The sequence below is a fragment of the Pimephales promelas genome, chromosome 7 (assembly GCF_988280905.1).
Source record: "Pimephales promelas chromosome 7, fPimPro1.hap1.1, whole genome shotgun sequence".
Taxonomy (NCBI): domain Eukaryota; kingdom Metazoa; phylum Chordata; class Actinopteri; order Cypriniformes; family Leuciscidae; genus Pimephales; species Pimephales promelas.
Window position 1 is genome coordinate 41,180,353 of NC_142775.1, and position 11,471 is coordinate 41,191,823.

An 11,471-nucleotide genomic window follows, 5' to 3' on the forward strand; every position below is an offset into this window, starting at 1 on the left:
AAAACACACACACACACACACACACACACACACACACACACACACACACACACACACACACACACATGTTGTGAATATCTACACTTCTGCTAACTGAAGTTGATCTGTGTCAAACGCCTGTCGTGGTGTGTTGCTTTATCACAGACTGGAGTGTGTTATTAAAGTGTTAATCCGGTGTGTGTGTTTCCCCTCGCCTCATCTTCTTCCTCATCATCTTCTTCCTCATCTTCCTCACTCTTTCGCTTTCTCTCTGAACATGTTAGAACGAAGCCTCTTTAGGCTGAGGTTTCTGTAAATGAAGAAGTGGCTATATTGTCAAAGTTCAACACACACACACACACACACACACACAGACACACACATGAGTTGTTTGCTGGCACTTCTTCTAATTCGCCACTATAAAAAGATTAATTATTAATCCCCAACTTGAGTGATGCCATAATGAGACCTGTAATAATAAGAGTTCAAACACACACACACACACACACACACAAAGTCACAAACGCACACACTCACTCACACACAAATACACACACCCACACACACTATTAGTTATTAAATGTCATGTATTTTTAAACGGTAAAATATATAAATAATTCTATACATATAAAGCCATATAATAATTTATTGTATTCATTAGTATTATAAATGTTTTATATTATTATGTTTTTAAATAAATAATAATAACTATTTTATTTATTAATTACATTTATTTTTTAAAGTATTTTATATGTATTTAAAGTATACGTATATATACATTTTATTTATATAATGATACAATAATTCGTTGTCTTATTATTAATAATGTTTTATATATAATTGTTTTTAAATAAATAATGATCATTCGTATTTGTATAAATTCATATAAATAAAATGTTAAGTCTTTCAATTATAATATTTAATAATATATTTATAATATTTTATATAGTAAGAATTATTAATAATAAATATAATGTAGTTTTAAACTAGATAATATACAAATAATATTTATATATCTAAGAATGTACTTTAATATTATATTTTTTATTCTTTTATAATTGTATTATTATTATATCTTTAGAGGAAGTGAACATTTCACATTTTCTCCATGCCAAACAGCCTCATTCTCTTATCTCGGACACTCGGCTCAAATGTCAGGAACGGTTGTGTTAAGGAGTGTGTGTCAGAGTGTGTGTCTGTCTCTTCCACTTCCTAATGAAACGCTCCAGTTCTGCAAACTGAAACAAAAGTGTGTTTGAGTGGCAGGACTCGATCCTCTGACCTTCACAGGTCAACTCGCTCGCCTCCGTCCAGGAGAACACGGCCTTCACTCTCGTTCAGCACATCATGTGTGCGAATACAGGAAATAAGCACATGTAGGAGGAACAGAAACACACACACACACACACACACACAAACATAAACACACACACACACACACACAAAGAACGGAAGGAGGAAGTTACTGTGCAAAATAGCTTTAAAGTATTGCCGGAACTTCATGTGCTCAGCTGGAGAGCTGTGAGATATATATAATATAATAGAGCTGTGTGTGTGTGTGTGTGTGTGTGTGTGTGTGTGTGTGTGTGTGTGTGTGTGGTTTATATCTCAGCACTAAATCATCACATATATCAGGATGAATTCCTGCGAAGCTGCTTTAAACTTTGTGTTTTGTAATCTTGTAAAAATACATTTTACTTGACTTCATTTGACTCAAATATCAAGTTATGAGTCAAAGTGCTTGTTTTCGGCAACACTTTATTTTACAGTTACACACTTACATGTACTTACCGTAGTAAAAACAGTAAATTATGCATAATTTCATGCAACTAACCTCTATAGTAAACACATGTAGTTAATTAATATTACTCAGTCCTTAAACATAGCTAATTACACTTTAACATGACACCTTAAAATAAAAGTGTCACTTTGCTTTGTTTAGCGGTGTTTTTATTGACTGTAAACTACATTTTTTTTGTGAGTTTCTTCCAAATAAATTTGCATTACCGTCTTATTTTTGTTTAGCATCCAAAATATACTGTGCAATGATGGACTTTCTGCTTTGGATTTGATTAAATATGATTAAATATGACGACTGATGTGATCGGAGTGAAGAGGAACGTTAAAATAACGTTAGAATAATGTTCTACAAACCAGAAACTAGTGTTCAATTTCCAAACAAACCTTAAAAAATATCATTCTGGGAACCAAAAGTTTAAAGCCGTGTTTATGCGAATAACAAAGTGTGTATTACAAGTGAATAAACGTATATGTTTATATGTGGAAAAAACGCTTATACGAGGAAGAAGCTTTTTAAGTGCGTTGATCTAAAGAGGCTGTTGGTTGTTTCCTCAGCAGAGACACAGGAAGTGATGTCATTATGATGTTAAATCTCACAACGCCACATTTCCTGCTGACAGAAACACGACGCGGGCTTCAGAGACAGGTTTATCAGCGCTATTTGCACAGCTGGTCGAGTCAGGAATGAAATGCTGACCATCATAACTGTAATAGTGTGTGTGACATCCACTGGAGTGTGTGTGTCGTGTGTGAGTGTGTGTTGGCATCAGCTCTTCACATGTTTCCTGGCAGACTGTGTCACACAGCTAAAGCCACAGAGTTAGAAGAAAACTTCTACACACACACACACATACAGAGAGAGAGAGAGAGAGAGCTTTGTCTCGTCATCTTGTGACGATATTAAACACAAACGTCAAACATGCAGTGTGTTCTTCCGATCTCGTTCTCCAGCAGAATATCTAAACATCCTCACACCGAGACACATTTACTGGAGAATAAAACAAAAAATAACTGAAATGAGCAAAAATATAATCTTGTTTTCGGAAAAAAGAATAAAGAGCAATATCTGCTAATGGAGTCGGAAAATGATCATAATTCAAAGGGAATACAAGATTCTGACTTTATTCACAGATATTTGCTCTTGTTTTAAACACAAACTCACTTCCAGAAAAAGTCTTATAATATCTAATAATATAATATGCTGGATATTAAGTTACTTTGAAACATTTTCACTCAGAGATGATAAGACAGAGAGTGTGTAAGTGCTGATGTGCATTAAGGATGTGGGCCATTAAAGGCACTCACAGTCACACACACTGAGCTTTATTCCTTCACTTCTAAAACTACTGCATATCACACACACGTTTATGAACACAGAGAAATTGACAGAGTGATTCGTGCCTGTGCTTGTAAACGCTTGATCGTGTGTCTCGTGGTGCAAAACCGCACAACTTCCTGCAACGCGTTCATTCGCTTCACAGATTCAGATTCCCTGAGCTCTTCTGACAACTCTATTAACATTCAATTAAAGGGAGAGTTCACCCAAACATCTAAACTAGCCCATGATTTACTCACCCTCAATCTACGTGTATATGACACTCTTCCATAAAAGTGGATCTGTCCATCATAAAAGTGCATCTATCCATCATAAAAGTGCATCCGTCCATCATAAAAGTGCATCTGTCCATCATAAAAGTGCGTCTATCATCATAAAAGTGCATCTATCCATCATAAAAGTGCATCTATCCATCATAAAAGTGCATCTGTCCATCATAAAAGTGCATCTGTCCATCATAAAAGTGCATCTGTCCATCATAAAAGTGCATCTATCATCATAAAAGTGCATCTGTCCATCATAAAAGTGCATCTATCCATCATAAAAGTGCATCTATCCATCATAAAAGTGCATCTATCCATCATAAAAGTGCGTCTGTCCATCATAAAAGTGCATCTATCCATCATAAAAGTGCATCTATCCATCATAAAAGTGCATCTGTCCATCATAAAAGTGCATCTGTCCATCATAAAAGTGCATCTATCCATCATAAAAGTGCATCTGTCCATCATAAAAGTGCATCTGTTCATCATAAAAGTGCATCTGTCCATCATAAAAGTGCGTCTGTCCATCATAAAAGTGCATCTGTCCATCATAAAAGTGCATCTGTCCATCATAAAAGTGCATCTGTCCATCATAAAAGTGCATCTGTCCATCATAAAAGTGCATCTATCCATCATAAAAGTGCATCTGTCCATCATAAAAGTGCATCTGTCCATCATAAAAGTGCATCTGTCCATCATAAAAGTGCATCTATCCATCATAAAAGTGCATCTGTCCATCATAAAAGTGCATCTGTCCATCATAAAAGTGCATCTATCCATCATAAAAGTGCATCTGTCCATCATAAAAGTGCGTTTGTCCATCATAAAAGTGCGTTTGTCCATCATAAAAGTTCATCTATCCATCATAAAAGTGCATCTGCCCATCATAAAAGTGCATTTGTCCATCATAAAAGTGCATCTATCCATCATAAAAGTGCATCTGTCCATCATAAAAGTGCATCTGTCCATCATAAAAGTGCATCTGTCCATCATAAAAGTGCATCTGTCCATCATAAAAGTGCATCTATCATCATAAAAGTGCATCTGTCCATCATAAAAGTGCATCTATCCATCATAAAAGTGCATCTATCCATCATAAAAGTGCATCTATCCATCATAAAAGTGCATCTGTCCATCATAAAAGTGCATCTGTCCATCATAAAAGTGCATCTATCCATCATAAAAGTGCATCTGTCCATCATAAAAGTGCATCTGTCCATCATAAAAGTGCATCTATCCATCATAAAAGTGCATCTGTCGATCATAAAAGTGCGTTTGTCCATCATAAAAGTTCATCTATCCATCATAAAAGTGCATCTGCCCATCATAAAAGTGCATTTGTCCATCATAAAAGTGCATCTATCATCATAAAAGTGCATCTATCCATCATAAAAGTGCATCTATCCATCATAAAAGTGCATCTGTCCATCATAAAAGTTCATCTATCCATCATAAAAGTGCATCTGTCCATCATAAAAGTTCATCTATCCATCATAAAAGTGCATCTGTCCATCATAAAAGTTCATCTATCCATCATAAAAGTGCGTTTGTCCATCATAAAAGTGCATCTATCCATCATAAAAGTGCATCTGTCCATCATAAAAGTGCATCTGTCCATCATAAAAGTGCATCTGTCCATCATAAAAGTGCATCTATCCATCATAAAAGTGCGTCTGTCCATCATAAAAGTGCATCTGTCCATCATAAAAGTGCATCTGTCCATCATAAAAGTGCATCTGTCCATCATAAAAGTGCATCTATCCATTATAAAAGTGCGTCTGTCCATCATAAAAGTGCATCTGTCCATCATAAAAGTGCATCTATCCATCATAAAAGTGCATCTGTCCGTCATAAAAGTGCATCTATCCATTATAAAAGTGCATCTATCCATCATAAAAGTGCGTCTGTCCATCATAAAAGTGCATCTGTCCATCATAAAAGTGCATCTGTCCATCATAAAAGTGCATCTGTCCATCATAAAAGTGCATCTGTCCATCATAAAAGTGCATCTGTCCATCATAAAAGTGCATCTGTCCATCATAAAAGTGCATCTGTCCATCATAAAAGTGCATCTATCATCATAAAAGTGCATCTGTCCATCATAGAAGTGCATCTATCCATCATAAAAGTGCATCTATCCATCATAAAAGTGCATCTATCCATCATAAAAGTGCATCTGTCCATCATAAAAGTGCATCTATCCATCATAAAAGTGCATCTGTCCATCATAAAAGTGCATCTGTCCATCATAAAAGTGCATCTGTCCATCATAAAAGTGCATCTATCCATCATAAAAGTGCATCTATCCATCATAAAAGTGCATCTATCCATCATAAAAGTGCATCTGTCCATCATAAAAGTGCATCTGTCCATCATAAAAGTGCATCTATCCATCATAAAAGTGCATCTGTCCATCATAAAAGTGCATCTGTCCATCATAAAAGTGCATCTATCCATCATAAAAGTGCATCTGTCCATCATAAAAGTGCGTTTGTCCATCATAAAAGTTCATCTATCCATCATAAAAGTGCATCTGCCCATCATAAAAGTGCATTTGTCCATCATAAAAGTGCATCTATCCATCATAAAAGTGCATCTGTCCATCATAAAAGTGCATCTGTCCATCATAAAAGTGCGTTTGTCCATCATAAAAGTGCATCTATCCATCATAAAAGTGCATCTATCATCATAAAAGTGCATCTATCCATCATAAAAGTGCATCTATCCATCATAAAAGTGCATCTGTCCATCATAAAAGTTCATCTATCCATCATAAAAGTGCATCTGTCCATCATAAAAGTTCATCTATCCATCATAAAAGTGCATCTGTCCATCATAAAAGTTCATCTATCCATCATAAAAGTGCATCTGTCCATCATAAAAGTTCATCTATCCATCATAAAAGTGCGTTTGTCCATCATAAAAGTGCATCTATCCATCATAAAAGTGCATCTGTCCATCATAAAAGTGCATCTGTCCATCATAAAAGTGCATCTGTCCATCATAAAAGTGCATCTATCCATTATAAAAGTGCGTCTGTCCATCATAAAAGTGCATCTGTCCATCATAAAAGTGCATCTATCCATCATAAAAGTGCATCTGTCCGTCATAAAAGTGCATCTATCCATTATAAAAGTGCATCTATCCATTATAAAAGTGCGTCTGTCCATCATAAAAGTGCATCTATCCATCATAAAAGTGCATCTGTCCATCATAAAAGTGCATCTGTCATCATAAAAGTGCATCTATCCATCATAAAAGTGCATCTGTCCATCATAAAAGTGCATCTCTCCGTCATAAAAGTGCATCTGTCCATCATAAAAGTGCATCTATCCATCATAAAAGTGCATCTATCCATCATAAAAGTGCATCTGTCCATCATAAAAGTGCATCTGTCATCATAAAAGTGCATCTATCCATTATAAAAGTGCATCTATCCATCATAAAAGTGCATCTGTCCATCATAAAAGTGCATCTGTCATCATAAAAGTGCATCTGTCCATCATAAAAGTGCATCTATACATGATAAAAGTGCATCTGTCCATCATAAAAGTGCATCTATCCATCATAAAAGTGCATCTATCCATCATAAAAGTGCATCTGTCCATCATAAAAGTGCATCTATCCATCATAAAAGTGCATCTCTCCATCATAAAAGTGCATCTATCCATCATAAAAGTGCATCTGTCCATCATAAAAGTGCATCTGTCCATCATAAAAGTGCATCTATACATGATAAAAGTGCATCTGTCCATCATAAAAGTGCATCTATCATCATAAAAGTGCATCTATACATGATAAAAGTGCATCTGTCCATCATAAAAGTGCATCTGTCCATCATAAAAGTGCATCTATCATCATAAAAGTGCATCTGTCCATCATAAAAGTGCATCTGTCCATCATAAAAGTGCATCTGTACATCATAAAAGTGCATCTATCATCATAAAAGTGCATCTATACATGATAAAAGTGCATCTGTCCATCATAAAAGTGCATCTGTCCATCATAAAAGTGCATCTGTCCATCAGAAAAGTGCATCTATCCATCATAAAAGTGCATCTGTCCATCATAAAAGTGCATCTGTCCATCATAAAAGTGCATCTATCATCATAAAAGTGCATCTATCATCATAAAAGTGCATCTATCCATCATAAAAGTGCATCTGTCCATCATAAAAGTGCATCTATCATCATAAAAGTGCGTTTGTTCATCATAAAAGTGCATATCCATCATAAAAGTGCATCTGTCCATCATAAAAGTGCGTCTGTCCATCATAAAAGTGCATCTATCCATTATAAAAGTGCGTCTGTCCATCATAAAAGTGCATCTGTCCGTCATAAAAGTGCATCTATCCATCATAAAAGTGCATCTGTCCATCATAAAAGTGCATCTATTCATCATAAAAGTGCATCTATCCATTATAAAAGTGCATCTGTCCATCATAAAAGTGCATCTGTCCGTCATAAAAGTGCATCTGTCCATCATAAAAGTGCATCTATCCATTATAAAAGTGCATCTGTCCATCATAAAAGTGCATCTGTCCATCATAAAAGTGCATCTGTCATCATAAAAGTGCATCTATCCATTATAAAAGTGCATCTGTCCATCATAAAAGTGCATCTGTCCATCATAAAAGTGCATCTATCATCATAAAAGTGCATCTATACATGATAAAAGTGCATCTGTCCATCATAAAAGTGCATCTGTCCATCATAAAAGTGCATCTATCATCATAAAAGTGCATCTATACATGATAAAAGTGCATCTGTCCATCATAAAAGTGCATCTGTCCATCATAAAAGTGCATCTATCATCATAAAAGTGCATCTGTCCATCATAAAAGTGCATCTGTCCATCATAAAAGTGCATCTGTACATCATAAAAGTGCATCTATCATCATAAAAGTGCATCTATACATGATAAAAGTGCATCTGTCCATCATAAAAGTGCATCTGTCCATCATAAAAGTGCATCTGTCCATCAGAAAAGTGCATCTATCCATCATAAAAGTGCATCTGTCCATCATAAAAGTGCATCTGTCCATCATAAAAGTGCATCTATCATCATAAAAGTGCATCTATCCATCATAAAAGTGCATCTGTCCATCATAAAAGTGCATCTATCATCATAAAAGTGCGTTTGTCCATCACAAAAGTGCATCTATCCATCATAAAAGTGCATCTGTCCATCATAAAAGTGCATCTGTCCATCATAAAAGTGCATCTATCCATTATAAAAGTGCATCTATCCATTATAAAAGTGCATCTGTCCATCATAAAAGTGCATCTATCCATCATAAAAGTGCATCTATCCATTATAAAAGTGCATCTGTCCATCATAAAAGTGCATCTGTCATCATAAAAGTGCATCTATCCATCATAAAAGTGCATCTGTCCGTCATAAAAGTGCATCTGTCATCATAAAAGTGCATCTATCCATCATAAAAGTGCATCTGTCCGTCATAAAAGTGCATCTATCCATTATAAAAGTGCATCTGTCCATCATAAAAGTGCGTCTGTCCGTCATAAAAGTGCATCTGTCCATCATAAAAGTGCATCTATCCATTATAAAAGTGCATCTGTCCATCATAAAAGTGCATCTATCCATCATAAAAGTGCATCTATCCATCATAAAAGTGCATCTGTCCATCATAAAAGTGCATCTGTCCGTCATAAAAGTGCATCTGTCCATCATAAAAGTGCATCTATCCATCATAAAAGTGCATCTATCCATCATAAAAGTGCATCTATCATCATAAAAGTGCATCTGTCCATCATAAAAGTGCATCTGTCCATCATAAAAGTGCATCTATCATCATAAAAGTGCATCTGTCCATCATAAAAGTGCATCTGTCCATCATAAAAGTGCATCTGTCATCATAAAAGTGCATCTGTCCGTCATAAAAGTGCATCTGTCATCATAAAAGTGCATCTGTCCGTCATAAAAGTGCATCTGTCATCATAAAAGTGCATCTATCCATCATAAAAGTGCATCTGTCCGTCATAAAAGTGCATCTGTCCATCATAAAAGTGCATCTATCCATTATAAAAGTGCATCTGTCCATCATAAAAGTGCGTCTGTCCGTCATAAAAGTGCATCTGTCCATCATAAAAGTGCATCTATCCATTATAAAAGTGCATCTGTCCATCATAAAAGTGCATCTATCCATCATAAAAGTGCATCTGTCCATCATAAAAGTGCATCTATCCATTATAAAAGTGCATCTGTCCATCATAAAAGTGCATCTATCCATTATAAAAGTGCATCTGTCCATCATAAAAGTGCATCTATCCATCATAAAAGTGCATCTGTCCATCATAAAAGTGCATCTATCCATCATAAAAGTGCATCTGTCCATCATAAAAGTGCATCCGTCCATCATAAAAGTGCATCTATCCATCATAAAAGTGCATCTATCCATCATAAAAGTGCATCTGTCCATCATAAAAGTGCATCTGTTCATCATAAAAGTGCATCTGTCCATCATAAAAGTGCATCTATCATCATAAAAGTGCATCTGTCCATCATAAAAGTGCATCTGTCCATCATAAAAGTGCATCTGTCCATCATAAAAGTGCGTCTGTCCATCATAAAAGTGCATCTGTCCATCATAAAAGTGCATCTGTTCATCATAAAAGTGCATCTGTCCATCATAAAAGTGCATCTATCCATCATAAAAGTGCATCTGTCCATCATAAAAGTGCGTCTGTCCATCATAAAAGTGCATCTATCCATCATAAAAGTGCATCTGTCCATCATAAAAGTGCATCTGTCCATCATAAAAGTGCATCTGTCCATCATAAAAGTGCATCTCTCCATCATAAAAGTGCATCTATCCATCATAAAAGTGCGTCTGTCCATCATAAAAGTGCATCTGTTCATCATAAAAGTGCATCTGTCCATCATAAAAGTGCATCTATCATCATAAAAGTGCATCTGTCATCATAAAAGTGCATCTGTGTGCATCTAGCACACTCCTCTATTATAGTTCTATCACACTCTATTATAGTTTGTGGAAGAGGGTTTGTTGATACTCGTTTGTTGAGAGAGCGGCGTTGGCTGCGTCAGGCTTAACCTTTAACCTCTTGAGTAACTCCTCTAGTTTCAGTGCTGATGTTTGGCTGAAGCAGAACTTAAAAACTAAAGTTCCTCTTTATCTTTTTCTCTGACATTAAACGCACTAAATCTCAAGTGATCGTCACACACTTTTAATCCCGCCTGCCTGTCCTTCCACGTACGGACCCTCAATCCTCCAGAACGTGAAACAAGAGATCATTGTGTGTGTGTGTGTGTGTGATACGGAGAGCAACATTCCTCTCCGGGAGCGACTCTCAGCCGGGGTTTTTTTCTCTCCAGACCCTAATATGGTGAAAGCAGAGATAGCTGTGCGCTGACATCATCAGGGAGGAATTCTGGGAGAAATGTGTGACGTTTTCCTGAAAACAGACTCTGCATTGGAATACAATAGATAAATATGACAAAGGCCAGAGAATCGGCCTCATTCACCGCCTTATAAGGGCCTCGTTTACACTGATTTGATGGAACACACAGAACCACGCTCTTATTGTTATCATCACACAAGAGATGAATGTCTGTCTCACTGCGTCTGTGTTCATGCTCTCTATGAGAAGTGTGAAGGATTTCATATAAGCCCTGAAATAGTGCTTTTACCTCAGGGTTAATACACACCTCGTGCTGTTCTTCCCCAGTGTGCGTGTCTCGGTTCCTGCACCCATACATACACTTCTGGAATCAAGACAGCTACTGGAGAAGTGAAATGACTGAAAACAATAGTGAGTCAAAGTGAAGTGAGTTTGTGTTTAAAACATGAACAAATATCTGCCAATGGAGTCAGAAATGTAAAGGGAAAACCAGATTATGTCTCTTGTTCATGTTTTTAATATAATCATTTTGCTTCTTCTCCAGTAAATGAATTTTAAAATCTGCTTCTCATTCTAAATTTACAGTATATATCAGCATCTAGGCCTATATTCAACAAAAAAACAGAGATTTAATAAGATAAAAAGCACAGAATCAGGAATGGATTGGATCATGAAAAGTTATAACTTTACTCACCAGAATGGAGCCCGGTG

General features: G+C 36.1%; 1 protein-coding gene across 1 annotated transcript in view; it reads right to left on the reverse strand.

Moving 5' to 3' along the window:
- egfl6 (EGF like domain multiple 6) overlaps positions 1 to 11,471 on the reverse strand; it is a 37,679-nt gene extending 26,208 nt beyond the window's left edge. Inside the window, exon 1 of the mRNA XM_089133517.1 lies at positions 11,455 to 11,471. The gene's annotated coding sequence lies outside the window, so the exon portion shown is untranslated. The remainder of the gene's footprint in view (positions 1 to 11,454) is intronic.